The 9,864-nt window shown below is 37.5% G+C and overlaps 1 non-coding gene across 1 annotated transcript; it reads left to right on the top strand.

Annotated features, from left to right (window-relative positions):
• Positions 1-4,611: 4,611 nt before the first annotated feature.
• On the top strand, positions 4,612-4,718 carry LOC121217575 (small nucleolar RNA R71). Its single transcript, XR_005913681.1, has one exon. It is a non-coding gene; the product is annotated as a small nucleolar RNA R71 (small nucleolar RNA).
• The last annotated feature ends 5,146 nt before the right edge of the window (positions 4,719-9,864 follow it).

The raw sequence follows: 9,864 nt of genomic DNA, 5'->3' as shown, positions 1-9,864 counted from the left end.
AGTGGAGGAGGATACTCCGGTGTAGTAGAGTTTTATTAGTCCATAAGTCCTGCGCCAAAAGAATATTATATCTGGTGATAGCTATGGTCGTGGTCAAGCAGGACATGGCAGTCATGGAGAACCTTTCCTGGTGGAGTTTTTAGTTCCTATGTGATGATGAGCTGATGAGCTCTTTATAATTGTAACAGAATCAGGAACTTTTTAGGAAATATAAGGAAGCATAATTACTTGTAATGGAATAGCCGAAATTGATAATTGTAAAATAAAAATTTTAAAATCTAATAAAAATAACCTTAAAGAAAAATAAAAAGTAGTCTTAAAATAGAATAAAAATAAAAACATAAAATAATAAATAAAAGTTTTTAAACATCTTCATCGCTAGATGGTTCGCGAGGTGGGGGTGGCGATGAGATGTGGAAGTGCTGAGAAATCTACTGTAGAGTAGCATCAATGTTATTGAAGCGCTGAAAACACTATTGCTCGAACCGGGTAAGGCGCTCAAAGATGTCAGCGTATGAAGCCATCGCATGGACTGGACGAGAAGGAGGTGGTGGCTGAGACAGTGGGTCCTCGTGATGTGGAGGGACATCATTGGTAATGTCCTCAAGGTCTCCCTCCTCGGCTGATTGGGCGAGGCGATATTGAGAAGGGTGGGTTCCTGGGTGCTTTTCGATCATCCTCATACTAAGTATGCTCGAGATGCCTTGTGGGGACATCTGGCCAATAAGAGTAAGGGAGGACGATTGGGCTGATGTGTTGAGGAGCCCGAAGTGTCATGCTAGTCGAATCACGTAGGGGCCAATAGAGATTACCCCCTCCGATGCCGCTCCGTCTGGTGGCGAATGGCGAGGGCAATAAAGTAGGCGAGGTCGAGTACATGCCCATTTGCCATGCTCCATAGAAATTAGGCGTCATGAGTGTTGACGATGCCGGTGCTCTGTCGATGTCCTGTCAAAGTGTGTGCCAAGATGGCGTGTAGGTACCTCAATGAGGGAGAGAGAGCCGATGCCTTGGAGCGGCTCGGGTCGTAGGTGGCTGAACCGGGGACTAAGGCGTACCAGCACTTCGAAGGAGAGTAGTGGATGTGGCGATGGAGAGTGTCGAGGTCGCTCTCATCGATGAACTCCTCTGTGTACAGGCCCAAAGCTATACTGAACTCGGGCACACTCAACTTGCGGACTAAACCGCCGAGACGGAACTGGACTGTTCCAAGATCATCAAAGTTGGTCATGATGTCTTGAACATGGAATGTCGAGCAAAGTTCAAGTGTGAGCTCAAGGTACGTCAACTCGATGATCGCAAAGAAGAGGTCCCATGGATCGGTTGTCAGGAGTGCTCGTACATCGTCAGCCAATTGGACTTGTTCAAGCGCTGTCCAGTCAATGCAGTGACCCACACTTAAAGGTCGGGCTCGTAGGATTTGGAATAGTTCCTCTTGATTTTCGGGTGGAAATTGGAGGTATGGGTGGCAAATTTCAGCGGTAGGGCCCAACGAAGACGCCCCTTTCCGCTTTTTCGAAGGGGGAACGACATTTTTCTTGCCATGTAAGCTTGACATGGTATACCTGCAAGAAGAAAAAAGAATATAACTTAACTAACTAACTCAAGAAGTAATCATGAATATAGTTAAATTGACCAGTCTAACCAAAAATACTTAGCAGTTTAATCTAAATGATAGAAGTTTATATAGTAATTGACATAATAAAAGAATGATTATTTTCAACATAAAATGACTGGACTAGGCTCTTATGGGAACACACAAAAAGAATGAATGTATCAGAAAGCATTGACTAAAATGAAAAATAATAAACGTATAAGCATGAATATAGTGAGAACTATGAATATAAATAAAAAAACCTGCCAAATAAAACCATAAGAATCATAAAATTAGTAAAAGGGATGAATAAAATAGAGAGAAAAGAGTAAACAAACGTTAAAAAGATGAGCATGGGTGTCAAAAATGGAGTTGGAGGTGGCGCACAGGCGTGGCAGAGAGGTCATGTGGACTTGCAGCAACTAGGGTTAGGGATTTTGGGTGAAGAAGATGATGAATAGTGAAGGGTATTTATAGATTTTGGGACACACGGCTAGGGGACACGCCCGTGTTCGCCCGTGTGATTTGCGAATTTTGAATTTGGGCGCGTCTGACATTTGGCCCACGCCCGTGTTCCTTGGACGTGTGGGTGCACACGGCCGTGTCGCACGGCCGTGTCTGTCTTCATTCGCTTCTCCCACTCCCGTGTATGTAGGCCCATGCCCGTGTTAATCTGACAGGTTCGACCATGGGTTCTAGACATGGGCATGGCAAATGCCCGTGCTATTTTCTCAGGTTCAACAACGATTCTACAACACGGGCATGTCTCACGCCCGTGTTGTTTTTGGCAAATTCACCCACGGTCCTAACGCACGACCGTGGTGACTTATCGCATCCCGTGTTGGGGAAATTTTGCCCTATTTTCACATGGCCTAAGGCACGCCCGTGTGTCTAGCCGTGTGTGCTTTAGAAAGCCTGCGTTCCATGAGTCAGTTAGTATGTTAGATGTTAAAACTAAAATTTAAAGAAATTAATATTGTTAGTGCTCGAGTTGCCTCCCGATAAGCGCTTATTTATAGTCTAAGCTCGACTTACCTTTCTGCTGAATCGTCATGGTGGTTCGAGGAGTTTATACTCCTCATTCCTGTTATGAATCCCATCAAAATAAGGTTTTAGGTGGGTATTGTTTACCTTAAAGGTGTCGAGTTTGGGATGACTTACCTCGACTGTACCAAATGGGAAAATGCTAAGTACCGTAATAGGAGTTTCTTCATTCGGTTTGGCAGTGTTAATGTGAGGATTTGCGGCATCTAATGAAACTTTATCTCCAACCTTATGTTGATTTGGTGAGGCATTGAGCTCGTTCTGGCGTAGTTTTGGTTTATCGTTTTTTTCGGTTTAAATGTTAGCCATTCATCAAACTCCTTGATTTTTAACATTCGTTCTTCATGTGTAGATCCTTTGTTGTGGATTGAACATGGCTCATGTGTGTCCTTCAAACTTATTTCTTGCATAATAGGTTGAACCGTATGATCAGTCTTAGTAGAACAATTTGTACAATTACCTTCAAGTTTCGATGTGTTGTTCGGGTTGCAAGCTTGAAGGGTGATTGTTTCGTCTCCTACACGACTTGTGAGTTCACCTGTGCCAACGTCAATAATTGTTCTAGCAGTTGTTAAAAAGGGCCTTCCCAAAATTAAAGGAATGTCATTATCCTCTTCTATGTCTAAAACAATAAAATCAACTGGGAATATAAATTTGCCAATTTTAACGAGTACGTCTTAATAATACCCCTAGGAAATCTGACAGTTTTCTCTGCTAATTGAATGTTCATCCTAGTTTATTTGGGTTTCCCTACACCTAGTTTCTTAAACAGTTTGTAAGGCATAACATTGATACTAGCCCCTAGATCAGCCAACGTATTATTAACATCTAAACTACCAATTAAACAAGGAATCGTAAAACTCCCTTGATCTTTTAGTTTGTTGGGTAGCTTATTCTGAAGAATAGCTGAGCAAATCGCATTCAGCTCCACAGGCAACTTTTTATCTAACTTTCGTTTATTTGCTAGAAGCTCCTTTAAAAATTTGGCTGCGTTTGGCATCTGCGAAAGTGCTTTAATAAACGGTAACTTAATATGTAGCTTCTTTAAAAGTTTAATCAATTTACCAAATTGTTCATCTGAGCGGTCTTTCCTTGTCGCATTGGGGTATGACACACGAGGTTTATATTCTGGACTTACCAATTTTTGTTCGTTTTAACCTACCTTATTTTTACCTTCGCTTACCACCTGTTCTGAAATTGGTTTTGCCACTAACCCTTCTTCATCTTGAATGACAATTGCGTTGAGTTGCTCCCTTGGGTTAGATTCAGTGTTGCTTGGCAAGCTACCTTGTGGTCGTTCGGAAATCAACTTGGCCAGCTGTCCAATCTGAGTTTTGAGCCCCTGGATTGATGCTTGTTGATTTTTGAGTGCCGTCTCGGTATTCTGAAAATGAGTCTCTGACATCGAGATGAATTTGGTTAGCATCTCCTCAAGGTTCAGCTTTTTCTCCTGCTGGTATGGTGGTTGCTAAAAGCCTGGAGGGGGTGGTGGTTTCTGATTTTCTTGGCCTCCCCATGAAAAATTTGAGTGATTCCTCCAACCTCCATTGTAAGTATTGCTTTAAGGATTGTTTTGAGATCAAGGATTATTACCCATGTAATTTAACTGCTCATTCTCCATGTTGTGGCTATAATATGGGTATTCTGAATTGCTCGATCCACCTCCATTTGCTTCACACTGCATTACTGGGTGAACCTATGAAGAACTAAGAAAACTATCAATTTTCTTATTTAAGAGTTCTACTTGGTTAGATAGCATAATAACCGCGTCGAGGTTGAAAACACTGGCTGCTTTCATCGGCTTTGATCTCATAACTTGCCACTGATAGTTATTCAGTGACATCTCTTCAATAAATTCGTAAGGCACCTCAAGTGTCTTATTATTGATAGTTCCTCCAGCAGCTGCATCAATCATCTGCCGAGTTGAAGGATTCAGGTCATTATGGAACGTTTGAACCTGTAGCCAAAACGGTAACCCATGGTGAGGGCACCTTCTCAAAAGGTCCTTATATCTCTCCTATCCATCATAAAGTGTTTCTAAATCCATTTGCACAAAAGAAGAGATATCATTACGTAATTTGGCTGTTTTAGCTGGTGGAAAATATTTTAATAAAAAATTTTTGGTCATTTGTTCCCAAGTAGTGATTGACCCTCGTGGTAATGAGCTCAACCATTGTTTAGTCTTATTCCTTAATGAAAAGGGAAACAACTGAAGGTGAATGGCGTCATAAAAAACGCCATTAATTTTAAAGGTATCACAAAATTCTAGGAAATTTTCCAAGTGAGCGTTGGGATCCTCGTCCTGCAAACCATTAAACTGAATAAACTGTTGTATCATTTGAATTGTGTTAGGTTTCAGTTCAAAATTATTTGCAGCAATAGCAGGTCTAACTATACTTGACTCTGTTCCCGTTAAATTAGGTTTAGCATAACCATACATAGTGTGCGGAGCAGGATTCTGATTAATAGCAATCGCAGGAGGTAGCAGATTTTCTTAGTTTTCAGCCATCTCTTCGGTTGTGGTTGAAGTATTGTCCTCTTGATCATCTTCTGTGTATCTTAGGCTTCGCCTTATTTCTCTTCAGTTTTTGCAAACTGTGCGGTCGATCTCACCGTAAAAAAGTAGTAGTCTTAACGGGTTTCTTCTGGTCATAAACTAGAAAAACCTATCAAAAGGAAATAAGAGAAAAATTAGAAAATAAAATAAAATTTAAATTGTAAGAAAAGTAAAGTGGCTAAAGTAATAAATCGAGTTTTCTTAATATCCCAATTCCCCGGCAACGGCGCCAAAAACTTGATGCGTGATATTCGTAACAAGTTTTAAAGATTTATAAATGAAACGTTCTTGAGACTAACTTATTATCACGATTGAGGCAAGTGTACCTATCGAACAGTAGTATAGTTCAGCAAGACTGGATTGTCGAACCCAAAGGAACTACGAGTACTAGTATTTACTTCCTTTTTATTATCTAGCCTAAAATTTAAGAGGTTTGGTTGTCTAAACTAATTACTAATTAAGAATGCACAGAAAAAAAACTTGGGAAAATACTTTTGGGGAAAATTCAATTGATTGAGACAATACCTAAGGACAAATCCACCTAGATTTCACTTGTTATTTGACTCTAAATCAGACGATTTATTCATTTGACTTGATCTGTAGAAATCCCTAAGTTATATAATTATCTCACTCGAGACTATTAATGTCTAAACCTAGGTTGAATAATTGAAATCTCTTTCTAATTAACACTCTAGAATTGCATTAACTCGATCTATGGATTCCCTTATTAGGTTTCACCCTAATCTGGAAAATTCTTGTCACCCTATCTCTAGGCGTGCAATAAACTCCGCTTAATTATGACAAATTTACTCTTAGACAGGGTCTATTCCTCCTCTAAATAAGAGCTTAACTTGAATCAATATCCTGGAATATCAAAACAAGAATTAAGAACACATAATTAAGAACAAGTCAAATATTTATCACACAATTCAGATAATAATAACAAGATCTGTCATAGGTTTCATTCCCCTCAGGTATTTAGGGGTTTAGTTCATACTTATGAAGGAAAAAATCTCAAAAGTATAAAAATAACAAAACATAAGAAAACCCAAAACTCCTAAAGGAACTTGAAGGGAGATCTCTAGTCTTGATGATGAATCCGGCTCTTGAGATGGATCAATCGGCTTCTCTTGAGTAATTCATTGCTTCCTACCCTGCGTCCCCCCCTCTTGTCCTCTTCTAGAGTGTATTTATAGGCTTTGGAATGCCTAAGAGCCCTCAAAAGTGGCATTTTCTGAATAGGACTCTCCTTGGGCTCGGCAGGGATACGCCCGTGTGACACACCCGTGTGCAATTACTTCAGGCCGTGGTGAAGCCTGTTAAATAGGCACAGGCATGTGGTCTACCCATGTGAGTTGTGCTTCGATTCTACCAAATTGACACGACCGTGTGATCTTCCCGTGTGAGGAAGTCCAGGCCGTGTTGATTTCGTATGTTGGCCCATTTTCTCCGTTTTTGCCCCGTTTCTCGTTCCTTTCACTCTCCTATGCTCACCTAAGTATAAAACATGAAATTAAGGCATTAGGAGCATCAAATTCACCAAATTTAATGATAAATCATCCATAAAATGTGCTAAGCATGGGACAGAAATATGTATGAATTACAGTTTATCAGGCAAAATGATATTTTTCCTATAAAAGGTAATTTAGTCAGTTTTCAATACTTTTTCATGGAAGTAATATTTAAATGTGTTATTTGACATTAAAAATTATTTTGGATTGTTGAAACCTTGTATTAAGGAAATGTCCCTCAAATAGTTGGATATAAGACCAAGGCCCACGTGTTAATAATTTTTTAAATAGGATGAGAACCCCATCAACCTTATTTTTCTTTTTCTTCACCAGCAACCCCTCATCCCCCAAATTGTTCATCTTCCTCCTCCCCATTTCCTTGCCATTTTGTCTTATGAAACAATCTCCTAAACTCATTTTCATCATCAATCTCACTATTATCAGCCTAGGGTTTGATGGATTTTTGTGAGAAAATGAAGCTTGGGAGAGAAAACTTCAACAAGGTAAGAATAGTGTTTTACTAACTCTTCTAACAAGATATTTGAGTTTATTGATTATAAGAAAGCTTGGAAATAATTGTTACTAATATTTTGATATATGTTTTGTTTATAAAAAATGTTGATGATAAAAGAGTAAGTACCCTTGGATACTCTTACTTTTCTTGAGCGAAAATGTTTAAGAAAGTAATGAATTTAAGTTATTAATATGAAAATAGTGTAATAAAAATGAGATTTATTACATGAATAAACATTAAATGTGTTTTTATTGGGCGAATGTATTTACTATGTCACGTGAATGACTTGGTTAACAACATTTGCATTAAAACAGTTTTGGGAAACAATAGTAGTGTGACTTTGAAAATTCACCAAAAAATGTAAAAGTTTAATTAGAAGTTGAGCCACATATGGTTTGAAATCCTACTGAGCCTAGTTTTTATTGAAACAAATGGAACTTGCATCCAAATTATACAATAGGAGAAAAATCTATTTAAGTGAGGGAATGTCAAAACTATTGGTAGAATCCCTTATTTTGATTTTGAAATTTTGTTAAAATTTGTATAAAATGAATTAGAGGATGATATTTATATGTACGAAAAGCGTATTGAGTCTAGTTTCTAATGAAATAAACAAAAAAATTCACCCAAATTACAAAATAGGAGAATAATATTTTTAAGTGAAGAGAGGTCGGAGTTTTTTAGCAACAACTCTGTCCCGACTTTAAAAATTTTGTTAGCATGTGTGTACAATAGCATAAATTTTGGAAAATTTGTTATTGAAAGTTTCAAGTTTCAAGGGCCAAAGTACAAAGCCCATGACCATCACAAAAAATGCATCCTATAGAGGTCTATCGGTTAGATGCGGATAATTTGACCTATAAGAACTGGCTGAATTCAAAGAACAACTGAAGAAGCCTATCTATTTGAAGCTCGGACGGCCCAATGATGTAGATATGGGAAATTAGGCTACCTTGGTAAATGGGAAAACTAATTTTAGAAAATTGAGGGGAATCATATTTGATAAGATTAGATTTGATTTGATTTTGTAATCTTGTTCGTAAGCATCGTATCACCCATCAAGTTTTTAAGGTTGTTTTTTATTATTAAATGTTATTTGTGCAGGTTATTGACATGTACATAGAGACTTGGACTATCATAAGTGTTGTTTGTAACAATCTTGAAAGGTTAAAACAAGTAGTTGAATTATAAATTGGTTTAAACATTTATGACTTGAAACTATGTTTATATATGATTAAGTAATGTTTTTAAATGTTTTAGAACCTAGGGAAGATGAAACTTATGATGAATCTTGTTATTTAATTTCTGAATTACATGATAAATACTTGATTTCTCGATCTCAATTATGTGTACTTATTCCATATTTTAATGTTTTCAGGATATTAATTCATGATTGATGTGCCTATTTCAGTAGAGCAAAAGTCCTTGTTTAAGAATAGATCTGGCATAATTAAGAGGAGTTGCATGCAATCCTAGAAATAGGACAACATAAATCTACCAGATTAGAGTCAAATCTAATAAGGGAATCCATAGATCGAGTTAATGTGACAATAGGGGTTTTAATTAGAAAGAGATTTCAATTAATCAACTTAGAGTCAGTTATTTTTACTCTTGAAAGAGATATTAATATAAATTAGGGATTTCTACGGATCAAAGCAAGTGAATAAATCGTTTAATTTAGATTCAGAATAATAAGTGAAGTATAGGTGGATTTAGAATAATTAGTTTAGATAATTTTAGATTAAAAACAATTCCTTAAATGTTTCAGCTAGATAATAAAACGATAGTAATTAGTAGTACTTTTAGTCCTTGTGGATATGATATCTCCGATTCACCATAACTATACTGCTATTCGATAGGTATGTTTGCCTTTATCGTGATTTTAGTTAGTTAAGTGAATCATCATCAAGTTTTTGGCGCCGTTGCCGGGGATTAAAATATTAGGAACACTTAATTTTTATTACTTTAGCCATTTTTATTTTTATTGCATTTTATTTTATTTTTATTTTTAATTCTTATTTTCTAATTTTTCTTTTATTTTCTTCTGGCAGGTTCTTTTAGTTTATTACTAGAAGAAACCCGTTGGGACTACTTTTATTTAATAGCGAAATTGAAAGTATAGCTCACAGAAACCGTAGAGAAGCGAGCTAGAGTTGACAAAGTATAGTGGGGGAAGAAGAGGACGTTATAACTATTACTGAGGAGATAGCTGATAATCGAAATAATTAGCTACCCCCTGTGGTTGCCGTGAATCCTACAAATCCAAATCCTGCTTGTCGTACTATGTATGATTATGCCAAGCCCTCTTTAACCAGGGCTGAATCAAGTATTGTAAGACCTGCTATTGCTGCGAATAACTTCGAAACTAAAGCCGAACACTATTCAAATGATCCAACAATTCGTTCAGTTCAATGGCTTGCAAGATGAGGATCCAAATACTCATTTGGCCAACTTTCTGGAATTCTGTGACACTTTCAAGATTAATGGCGCTTCTGACGATTCTATTTGCCTTCGGTTATTTCCCTTCTCATTGAGAAATAAGGCTAAATAGTGGTTGAACTCCCTACCACGAGGTTCTATCATTACATGGGATCAAATGACCGAGAAATTTTTGCTAAAATATTTTCCATCGGCTAAGACAACC

Source organism: Gossypium hirsutum, chromosome A02, assembly GCF_007990345.1.
Source record: "Gossypium hirsutum isolate 1008001.06 chromosome A02, Gossypium_hirsutum_v2.1, whole genome shotgun sequence".
NCBI classification, from domain to species: domain Eukaryota; kingdom Viridiplantae; phylum Streptophyta; class Magnoliopsida; order Malvales; family Malvaceae; genus Gossypium; species Gossypium hirsutum.
The sequence above is the reverse complement of the archived record's forward strand: the minus strand, read 5'-3'. Positions and strand labels throughout refer to the sequence as shown.